Raw genomic sequence first — 12379 nt, forward strand, 5'->3', positions numbered from 1 at the left:
TGTTATTGTCTCCATAGTTTTGCCTTTTCCAGAATGTCAGAATCATACAGTACGTAGCCTTTTCAGATTTGCTTCTTTCACTTAGTAATATGCCTTTAAGTTTCCTCCATGTCTTTTTATGGCTTGATGGAGCATTTCTTTCTAGTGCTGAATAATATTCCATTGGATGTACCACAGTTTATCCATTTACCTATTGAAAGACATCTTGGTTGCTTCCAAGTTCTGGCAATTATGAATAAAGCTCCTATATACATCCATGTGCAGGTTTTCATGTGGACATAAGTTTTCATCTACCTTGGGTAAATACTAAAGAGTGCAATTTCTGGATCATACATTATGAGTATGTTTAGTTTTATAAGAAACCACCGAACAGTCTTCCAAAGTGGTTGTACCATTTTGCACTTCCGCCAGCAATGAATGAGTGTTCCTATTGCTCCACATTCTCACCAGCATTTGTCTTTTTTCCTGTTTATGGCCATTCTACTAGGTGTATAGTGGTATCCCATTGTTTTAATTTTCATTACCCTGGGACATATAATGTGGAGTATCTTTTCATATGCTTATTTGCCATCTGTATATCTTCTTTGCTAAGGTGTCTGTTAAGGTCTTTGGCCCATTTTTTAGTTGGGTTGTTTTCTTATTGTTGAGTTTCAAGGGTTTTTTAATGTACTTTGGGTAACAGTCCTTTATCATATGTCTGTTTACCAAGTATTTTCTCCCAGTTTGTGCTGTCTTCTTATTCTCTTGACATTGTCTTTCACAGAGCAGAAGTTTTTAATTTTACTGAAGTTCAGCTATCAATTATTTCTTTTATGGATCATGTCTTTGGTGTTTCATCTAAAAAGGCATCACCATACCCAAGGTCTTCTAGATTTTCTCCTATGTTATCTTCTAGTTTTATAGTTCTGCATTTCATATTTAGGTCTATGATCCACTGTGAGTTAATTTTTGTGAAGTGTATACAGCCTGTGTCTAGATTCTTTTTTTTTTTGTATGTGGATGTCCAGTTGCTCCAATACCATTGTTTTCATATGTTTACTGCCCAATTGCATTTCCTCTTCAGTTTCTTGCCTGTACATGTTCTTTGCATATTTTTAACTAGGTTGATCATCTTTTTCTTATTGGCTTGTAAGAGCTCTTTGTATATTAGGAAAATCCCATTGTCTTCCCAATCTCCTACACTGTGAATCCCATCCTATCTCTATCTCCATTGAAACTTTACACTCAGTTTATAAACCTTTATTCCAAAAACCCTTTCTCATTTCCCATTCTCCATGACCTCTTTAGCATTTGGGACCACTGAACAGCACGTTCTTAAAACTCCTCTGTTACTTTTCATAATACAAATTTATTTCATTTCTCTCTCAATTCCTAATTTTTTCTCCTTTACGTTCTGTTCTTCCCTCCTTTTTTTTTTTTTTTTTTTTTGGTCGCACCACACTGCTTGTGAGATCTTAGTTCCCTGACCAGTAATCAAACCCAAGCGAGGCCCCAGCAGTGAGAGTGCCAAGTCCTAACCACTGGACGGCCAGGAAATTTCCCCCTCCTAACTATTAATGTGCCTGTCAATGTGTCCAAAGTTATATTCTTTGTTCTCTCTACACCATCCTTTAGAAAATATGTCCATTGATGAGCTTCCAATACATCACCAGGATGACAGTTATATTTATCTCTAGCACTACTTGCCCAAGCTCCAAGATAATATTGGATGCTCCACTCTCACTTCAAACCTAATTTGCCTAAAGATTTTCATTTCAGGTTAGTAATCTACCTCGAGAACTAATTTATTGGGAACAGAAGACAGGTGGCTGGGTGACAGAGTGGGAGGGAAACTATTTGTATGCCCATTTATGCCTTTTGTACTTTGTGCCACATGTACATACATTTTATTCCAAAAAGAAACAATATTTAACAAAGAAACAATTTATTAAATAATTGTATAATAAAGAAAGGCAATGCTTTTAGAATACCCATATATATATGACTAATTTCTAAGCTTCCCAAGTGACCTGCTGACCTCATCTCCCAAGTGGACTGTAGCTTGGATTGTGACATGCTGGTTGCACAACTCTATACATTTACTAAAAAATCATTGAATTAACAGTGAGTGAATCTTATGATGTGAAAATCATACCTCAATAAAACTGTCCAAAATCTTTCAGATCTTGGTTTCCATAAATCAGGGCAATTAGAAAATCAACTGGGTTTTTGCTCAAAGCTTTTCTTCCTCAGTGTGCGACTCACTAGTCACACCTCCAAACTGATCATTCTTCTAGGAATGTGATGTGGATTCTTTTCCGAATGAAGACATAATCAAAGGAACAAAAATGTTCCTTTGCCTCAAGCTTCGCACTTACATTTCTATAGGACCTCAAACTAAAAGAAACCTAGATTTCGTGATAATTGTGAATCATCTGAGAGGTGCTTTAAAACATACACCTTCCCAGGACCCTACCTGAATCAACTGAATCTGAATCTGGGAGCCGGGGAGGACTTGATTATCTGTATGCCTAAAATTCTGCCCAGGTGATGTTGATGCAGGTAGCCTGGCTCATCATTAGGCTGAAGGGTGGTAACCATCATCATAGCTCATGCTTATTCCTGTCCAGACATTGCCTCATAACTTAGGCCTCTGAGCTTCATTGTTTAAGTTATGAAATGGGAACATGATTTGCCCTACACCTCTACGTCATGTCATAAGAAATTGAGTCAACTTCTAAAATAAACATGATAGATAAATAGGGGCACTGGGAAATTAAGAAAAAAAGCAGCTCATCTAAATTAAGAATTAGATTTATTAATTTTTAGATTATTAGATTTCCACAACTGTATTCAATTATGTTCAAATCGAATTTATTTATTATTTATTTTGCTCTGTGTTTTACTGGCATAGAGTTAATACCTATTTTATTTCACAGGGATGTTGTGAGTTTAAAATAATTATCAGGTCATTCCACAGCTTTTTCTGGGCTAAAACCCCTTTTGTTTCTCTTCATTTACTGAATTTACCTTTGTTGTAGTAATAGAGAGAAATTTCCTAAATCTAAAATTATTTCCTGAAAAAACATAGATTCAGACTTTAAGGAAAGGCCTTTGGAGATCCCTTGTAGCATTAGTAGTCTAAGATTTCATTATTTCACAGCTCACAGCCAGGCTGGAATCAGAGAACAAAATTCAATTTAACTAAACAAATATTTATTGGCTAGTAAGAGTACATGCTAGGTGCCATGCTAGGCAGACAAATCAATAAGACAAAGTTCCTGTCCTTAAAGAGCTCATATTTATTTAGGAAGATATCTGTGTAAACAAAACAGTGCCAATACTTAACAAGTACAACAGAAGTATGTATAAAGTTCCATAGGCTGAATAGAGAAGGACCTGATTGACTTCACAGAAGAAAGATACAGGGGAAGCTGTCATAAGCTGAATAATGGTCCCAAAGAGACCCATGTCCTAATCCCTGGAATTTGTGAATATCACCTCATATGGCAAAAGGTATTTTACAGATGCGATTAAATTAAACATTTTGAGATGGAGATGTTATCCTGGATTATTAGGATAGGCCCTAAATGTAATCACAAGTGCACATAAAAGAGGGAGGCAGAGGGAAATTTGACTACAGAAGAGAAAGAAATGTAACCACTGAAGCAAGAGATTGTCCTTATGCCCAGGAATGCAAGCAGCCTCCAGTAGCTAGAAAAGGAAAGGAAATGGATTCTTCCCTAGAGCCCCTAGAAGGGACCAGGACTGCTGACACCTTAACTTTAAACCAGTGAAACCAGTTTCAGACATCTGGCCTCCAGAACCGTAAGAAAATAAACAGTTGTGGGGTTTTAATCCACCAAGTTTGTGGTAACTTGTTACAGCAGCCATAGGAAACTAATACATAAAGTTTCTCAGAGAACAAGAGTGATGTCTGCCTGACCTGGGTTTTAAAGGATGAATAGGGGGCTTCCCTGGTGGCACAGTGGTTAAGAATCCGCCTGCCAATGCAGAGGACATGGGTTCAAGCCCTGGTCCGGGAAGATCCCACATGCTGCAGAGCAACTAAGCCCGTGTGCCACAACTACTGAGCCTGCGCTCTAGAGCCTGCGAGACACAACTATGAGCCCATGTCCTGCAACTACTGAAGCCAGTGAGCCTAGAGCCCGTGCTTCGCAGCAAGAGAAGCCACTGCAATGAGAAGCCCACACACCTCAATAAAGAGCAACCCCCGCTCGCTGCAACCAGAGAAAGCCTGCGCGCAGCAATGAAGACCCAATGCAGCCAAAATAAATAAATAAATAAATTTATAAAAATAAATAAGTAAATAAAGGATGAATAGGAATGTTAAGGGAAGCAGGAACAATCCAGAGAAGACTGAACCTTCTTTTTCTCTGACTCTCCAGTCTCAGAAGATAGGAAGTTGGACCTAAAACATGATTTTGTACCCCAAGTTTTGTGACATATGCCTCATTTTTTAGCAGTAAGAGTCGAAGATTTCCAACATAGGTGTTATTTTTCTTCCCTTCACTTCACCTCTGGCTTTTCAGTTTGAATTTATTTTATTTTAAAAAATTTATTTGCTTGTTTATTTATTTATTTACTTGGCTGCATCAGTTCTTAGTTGGCACATGGGATCTTTGTTGCGGCGAGTGGGCTCTGTAGCTGTGGAGCGCGGGCTTAGTTGCCCCATGGCATGTGGGATCTTAGTTCTCCAACCAGGGATCGAACCTGCGCCCCCTACACTCGATGGCAGATTCTTAACCACTGGACCAGCAGGGAACTCCCTGAATTGAAATCTTTGTTTTTACATAGTTTTTTACATCTGGGAGAGAAGAGACTCTCTAGGAAAAACATTCTTAAGAGAGCAAGTGAAAAAAACTAGAGAGTCTGATAAGGACACTTGTTTATTACTGGAGAAAACTTGGAAAGAAAGTAACAAAACACTCTCCAAAAACAAGCAAAGGAACTCCTTGCCTGTTTTGTTTGGGACTAAGAGAAACAGGACAGTGAAAATAAGACGTTAGTAAGAGCTCTAAACTGGGTATAACTGAAGAGAGAATAAATTACTCAGAATGCAGCACAGAAACACAAGGATATATATAGTTAAGAGAGAGGGAGGATAGATGGAGAGCTCCAACATGTATAATGAGAGTTCTAGAAGAAAATAAACAGAATGATGGTGAAACAGTGTTTGAAAATGCAAGAGATAAAATTTTAAAATATTGATGAAAGACATTAGACATCAAACTTTAAAAATAAGCCTTTAGTACTAATAAAATAAACACATGCTGAGGCACGTTATAGGAATATTTACACAACATTAAGGATAAAGAGAAAATTGTAAAAAGCTACCAGAGATGAGAGAGAAAAAACAGATTACCTATGAAACAACAGTGAAGACTGATAAAAGACTTCTCTATAGGGGGCTTCTCTGGTGGCGCAGTGGTTGAGAATCTGCCTGCTAATGCAGGGGACACGGGTTCGAGCCCTGGAGCAACTAGGCCCGTGAGCCACAACTGCTGAGCCTGCACGTCTGGAGCCTGTGCTCTGCAACAGGAGAGGCCGTGATAGTGAGAGGCCCGCGCACCGCGATGAAGAGCGGCCCCCGCTCGCCACAACTAGAGAAAGCCCTCGCACAGAAACGAAGACCCAAACACAGCAAAAATAAATGGATTGATTGGTAAACTCCTGTGCCCGGCATCTTCTTAAAAAAAGGAAAAAAAAAAAAGACTTCCCTATAAACATAGAATTTTATCCCCATCCAAAATATCATTAGTGAGGGCAAAGTACATTTTGATATACCAGAAACAATTAAGGAATTTTTTTTAAACCACCCATACAATCTCACTGAAAAACATAGTTATAAATAACAATTTATAAAACTGCTTAGGAAAACTTCCATTTCTGGCCATGATGGTATAACAGGGACCACGTTTACCCTCCTGCCTTAATCATCTAGAAAACTGGACAAAATATATGAAGCAACAACTTTCAGACATTGGACAACAGGCAGCACAGGATAGTGATCCCTGAAAGAAGGTAAACAAATGAAGTGAATCCTATGAGTACCCCAGCTTACAGCCTAGAAAGTGTTTTCAGGCCACCTTGTAGAAAGAGGAAACTAAACAGAGCCTGACAATCTCACTGTATTGGGAAGACAGAGTTTGGAGTTCAGCGAGGCCAAGGTGGCTAACATTTTCAGGGAAGAGTGCCAGAAAGGATGGAGATACACACAGAGAGAACTATGGAGCTCTGCAGAAGGATCCTCTCAAGATCTCGGCTAAACATACTCATGCTGAAACTATCAAGGTTGAGGAAAGAACCGTTTGAGAGGAGGAGTTGGCACAATCTTCCAGTGGTAAGAAAGCCATTTTGGTGGACAGGGTAGCAGGATTCCAGCTGGCAGGTTTCCTATTACTACTGTTTGATCTTTATTCCTTAGCAAATCAAAGAGCCAAGAGATTACAAATGTGAGGTCATTTGTTACTTGGAATGTGAGCCTCAGTTAAGAACTTTTGCCCTCCTGGTGACTACAAGAACCAGCAGAATTTTTCTAAGTAACACTCTGGTTCTCTTGGGCCAATCTGTCAGACTCAACTTGTGTGTCCTCAGTTCTCAGCAGCCAACAGAGCAAAGGAGTTCTCTTACTAAAGGATTCTGAGAAATCTCTAAGGAATGGTTAAGTGTGCCACAGATCCTCACAGGAAATTACTATCACTTTTGCCAGCTGTCCCTGCTCCAAACCACTGCGGCTCTTGAACTTTGTCACCACCTCCTTCAGGCTCCCCACATGGCCCCATCCCAATGGACATAGATCTCCTCACTCGATTCCCCAAAGCTCAGTTCAGTCCAGGCTATTTAACAAGACACAGAGGCATAGACATGAAAAACAAAGAGTAGCCCACAACTGCCACTAGAAGCGGCTCTTCTTCAGATTCCTGGTAAGGCAGAGCCAGCTCAGCCCACCCAGTTTCCCCAACAGGAATCTCCAGACTGTGCCACGTCTTGGAGTCTTGATGCCAGCAACAGGCATGAGTCCAAAGAGAATCTTTCTTTTCCAGTTCAAGGCCTGCTTATTTTCACTCTAGAACATCTATCCTTTTCCTTAGGGGGAAAAACTCACCTCCACCTTGACCTGGTTGATGCAATCCCAGGAATTGTGGACACTTTCCAGGCTTCAGATAATCTGGCTCTAACTCCACTTTGTGAGATACAGTTTTTCAGACCAGTCTGTCCGGTGTGAGGTATAGAGAAAAGACTGGCACACACCTCAGGGTGGCTCCAGTTTTCTGATCACCTGCGAGCAAACACTTGAATTAAAAACAAACATTGAGGCTTCCCTGGTGGTGCAGTGGTTAAGAATCCGCCTGCTAATGCAGGGGACACAGGTTCGAGCCCTGGTCCGGGAAGATCCCACATGCCGTGGAGCAACTAAGCCCGTGCACCACAACTACTGAGCCTGCGCTCTAGAGCCCATGAGCCACAACTACTGAGCCCGTGTTCCACAACTACTGAAGCCTGCGCGCCTAGAGCCCGTGCTCCACAACAAGAGAAACCACTGCAGTGAGAAGCCCCTGCACCACAACGAAGAGCAGTCCCCACTCGCTGCAACTAGAGAAAGCCCTCGCACAGCAACGAAGACCCAATGCAGCCAAAAATAAACAAATAAAAACATTGGTCTCCTAAGAACAATAAGGATTTTAAGAAACATTCCAGTCTATATAATTATTTACGGAGAAAAACGGATCTCTCTCTCCCTGCAAGGGCACAATCCTGTGAAAGACACAGATTTTAACACTAATAAATAAATTAACCTCGGCATCTCAGTCTGAAATATCTGGATTTTGGTTAATGGTCATTTCATGATTTTCTTTAGGATAAAGGTGGGTATTTGCTTTATGTATGTGTAGTGGGCCCATCCTGGTGATTTTCCTAAGTAAAGGCAGACTGCTTCAAAATGAATTTACATCTTGCCTTCTAGAAATATAAAACTGTGACTGTAAAATATAACACTTCTCTGACTTTAGAAAATGTTTCAGTTATTGGGCACCCATTGAAACTTATGAGTACAAAGAGGAGTAGGGGCTAGAACAGAACCTCAGAAATGGACTTCTTCCCTTTTCTAGTAACTTCAAAATATCTATATTCCTTCTTTCTTAGCACTAAATCTTGCCCCACTTTTTTTTTCCCTCCCTGAACCAATCTTTCACCTCTAATCACACACAGAATGGAATGTAGCATAAAAACTGCTGAGCTTCCAAAGGTAATCTTTTATGAATAGTACAATGTCATCAGAAACTGGATATGGTCAAAAACAGAATTAGGAACCCCAAGAAAAGCCTGGGTGGGGGTTAGCTTGGGAGGACTCACATCTCAATTTCTTGCCTTTTTCTCATTCTCTCCTCACTTAACATCTTCCACATGCAGGTTAGGTTTCTCAATCTGTGGTCTGTTACCCTCTGGGGGTCTTGAACTTCCAAGGCACTCTGAGTCTTCTATGAGAATTTTATTTTTTTTTTGTTTTTTTAAATTTTTTATTGGAGTATAGTTGATGTACAATGTTGTGTTAGTTCCTGCTGTACAGCAAAGTGAATCAGTTATACACATACATATGTCCACTCTTTTTTAGATTCTTTTCCCATATAGATCATTACGGAGTATTGAGTAGAGTTCCTTGTGCTATACAATAGGTCCTTATTAATTTTCTTTTTAAAAAAAATTATTTATTTTTGGCTGCATTGGGTCTTTGTTGCTGCTCGCGGGCTTTCTCTAGTTGCAGCGAGCGGGGGCTACTCTTCGTTGTAGTGTGCGGGCTTCTCATTGCGATGGCTTCTCTTGTTGTGGAGCACGGGCTCTAGGTGCGTTGGCTTCAGTAGCTGTGGCACATGGGCTCAGTAGTTGTGGCTCTAGAGCGCAGGCTCAGTAGTTGCGGCGCACGGGCTTAGTTGCTCCACGGCATGTAGGATCTTCCCGGACCAGGGCTCATACCCATGTCCCCTGCATTAGCAGGCAGATTATTAACCACTGCGCCACCAGGGAAGCCCCTTATTAGTTTCCTATTGTGTATATGTCAGTCCCAATCTCCCAATTTATCCCTCCCCTCCTTCCCCCCACCCCCGGGTAACCATAGTTTGTTTTCTACATCTGTGACTCTATTTCTGTTTTGTAAATAAGTTCATTTGTACCTCTTTTTAGATTCCACATATAAGAGATATCATATATTTGTCTTTCTCTGACTTCACTTAGTATGATAATCTCTAGGTCCACCCATGTTGCTGCAAATAGCATTATTTCATTGTTTTTTTTATGGAGTAATATTCCATTGTATATATGTACCACATCTTCTTTATCCATTTCTGTCAATGGACATTTAGGTTGCTTCCATATCTTTGGCTATTTTAAACAGCGCTGCAATGAACACTGGGGTGCATGTAACCTTTTGGATTGTGGTTTTCTCTGGATATATGCCCAGAGGTGGGATTGCTGGATCAGTATATGTGCTGCCGAAATGAGCACTTCTATGAGAATTTTAAAACACTGTGTTTTAAGTTTTATAATATAAGTATGTTAGCATATTTTGGATCATCTGGATTAACATTTTATATTTTTGAGTGATCCTGAATTTATGTTTAAGTTTACAATTTAACTGGTATCACATTATACTCTGAAGTTAGCATTTAACTTTTAAGGCAATGTTGCCCAGCCCTGGGGGCCGGGGTGGGGGGGAATGAGGGATGGTCCCTTAAATCCCTTGGGATCTGTAGGTATGTCTCAGTGGTACACAATTACTCACACTTGAAAAACACTGGCTTAAGCTACCTTCTTCTCTTTTCTTCTTTCTCTTATGAGAGATAACTGGAAAGAAACTCATGAGAGGCTAATAGAAACAGACAAAAGTAGTTTTAAAAATGACAAGTATTTGTCAGTTTATTTTCAATATTCGATCAATTTGAGCAACAAGAAAATATAAGCAATCTAATTCTAAATATAAAAATCAGGAATTCCCTGGTAGTCCAGTGATTAAGGATTTGGTGCTTTCACCGCTGACACCCGGGTTCAATCCCTGGTCCAGGAACTAAGATCCTGTAAGCGGTGCAGCAAATAAATAAATAAATATTATTTTTAAAAATAAGGCAAAGGCAATACCTCAATATTGTGAATATATATAGGAATCGCCAAATGCTTAGAATTAGTTATTTTCTACCCACAACAAACCAATTCCATGCCTTTATCCCTAGTTGTTGTGTGAACTTGGTATATATTTTAGAGACCCTTTTTATATTCAGGCCAGCCCCTAAAGTACATGTTCAGAAGCTGCTTCTGTTACTATGTGTGATAGGTCAGATTTCTGAAGCTCACAGTTTACAGAAAGACTCATGAAAATCAATCTGCGAATACAGTGTCTTAGAGTATTTTTAGTTAAAAAATTTTTTTTCCTCAAAGTATGAAACCTTTGTGTCCTCAGAAGTGTAATATAGTGGTTTGGGGGAAATGGAGATGGAATAGGGAGAGGATAACCTTCATATTCTTTGTCTCTTTCCCACCTCTTTCCATGAGTCCCTTAGTATCTCCATTTCTTCTCTCAGAGGCACCACTGCCCTCCCGCTGCCTCACTTTTTTTTGAATAATATTTTCTTTCCCACTTTTTTCCTTATGTTTTTCTCCCATTTTGTTTCAGGCCTTCGTCTATTTTTTTTTTTTGTGAACATAATTTAATGTTATTTCCATTCCATATTTAGCTTGTATATATGTATACCTAATGAATGGTAGATTTTTGGTTGAATAATAATACAACATTTATGTAAACTTGGCATTTTATATTCAGTTCCTCTTAGCCTTAAAGCAATCCGAAAAAGTAGATACTGTATGTCTGTTTTATAGATGAGGAACTGAGTCTGAGAGAGAATAAGTAACTTGTGAAAGACCACATAGGTAATATATATATCAAAACTCACGCTTTTTTCCCCACAACATCACATTCCACTCTTAGAAGAAAAAAAAAAAGAGGGGGGCTTCCCTGGTGGCACAGTGGTTGAGAGTCCGCCTGCCGATGCTGGGGACACGGGTTCGTGCCCGGGTCCGGGAAGATCCCACATGCTGCGGAGCGGCTGGGCCCATGAGCCATGGCCGCTGAGCCTGCACGTCCGGAGCCTGTGCTCCGCAACGGGAGAGGCCACAACAGTGAGAGGCCCGTGTACCGCAAAAAAAAAAAAAAAAAGAGGTTGCGGGTTTCCCTGGTGGCACAGTGGTTAGGAATCCGCCTGCCAGTGCAGGGGACATGGGTGAGAGCCCTGGTACGGGAAGATCCCACATGCTGCGGGGCAACTAAGCCCGTGCACCACAACTACGGAGCCTGCGTCCTAGAGCCCGCGAGCCACAACTACTGAGCCCATGTACCACAACCAGTGAAGCCCACGCACCTAGAGCTCGTGCTCTGCAACAAGAGAAGCCACCGCAATGAGAAGACCATGCATCGCAAAGAAGAGTAGCCCCCGCTCCCCGCAACTAGAGAAAGCCCGTGTGCAGCAACAAAGACCCAACACAGCCAAAACATAAATAAATTAAAAAAAAAAAAAAAAGAGGCCGAGTAATTTCATGCTCCTTTAACACTGCCTTGGTAAGAGAACTTATCCAGGTTCACGATGACCAACAGGCCTAATTAACACCTCCTACCTTCATAGCCTAACTTCAAGCCAATATTTGCAATGTTTGTATATCTAGTTGTCACCTTAAACCAAACTAGCATTCACCCCCGCCCCCCGCCCCCATCACACCATTTTCTGTTACGGGCTCTGCCAATTTTTGTCATTCAGAGTCAAAACCTTGGTGATATTCATTCATTCAACAAGCATTTAAATACTATTGAGCACAGATAAGAATTGTGCTAGGGATGCTGGGGTATACAACAGTAAGTTTGACAGAGTTTCTGACTTCCTAAAGGCTTATAGTCTGTCAGGAAAGACACACAAGTGGGGACCCAAACCATTGTAGGGATATTAGAAAAGACTTCCTGAAGGTAGTAATGATGAGGGTGGGTGGGTGAGGAGGTTTGTTCCATGGGTGAAAGCATAGGAAGAGAAAGCATGGAGGAACCCAAAGACATACTGCTGAAGCACTGGGTAGTGGAAATGGAGAGGAATGGGAGAGACATGGAAGAAGCCTTTCAAGCATGAAGGGTCTGGTAAACTATGTTAAGGAATTTGGACTATCTGAAGAGTAGGAGGAAGCCATGATCTTTGTATTTTAAAAGAATTAATCTGCTTATCCTTTGAGAATTTTCCCTTTCTCTTCCACCCCCTGAATCCAATCTGTTACTAAATTCTGTCCATTTCTTATCGTCTAATTTGTTCCTTTATCTCTATTCCCATTGCCACCCACCTTAGTCCCTGCCCTT

The sequence above is a fragment of the Globicephala melas genome, chromosome 12 (assembly GCF_963455315.2).
Source record: "Globicephala melas chromosome 12, mGloMel1.2, whole genome shotgun sequence".
Classification (NCBI taxonomy): domain Eukaryota; kingdom Metazoa; phylum Chordata; class Mammalia; order Artiodactyla; family Delphinidae; genus Globicephala; species Globicephala melas.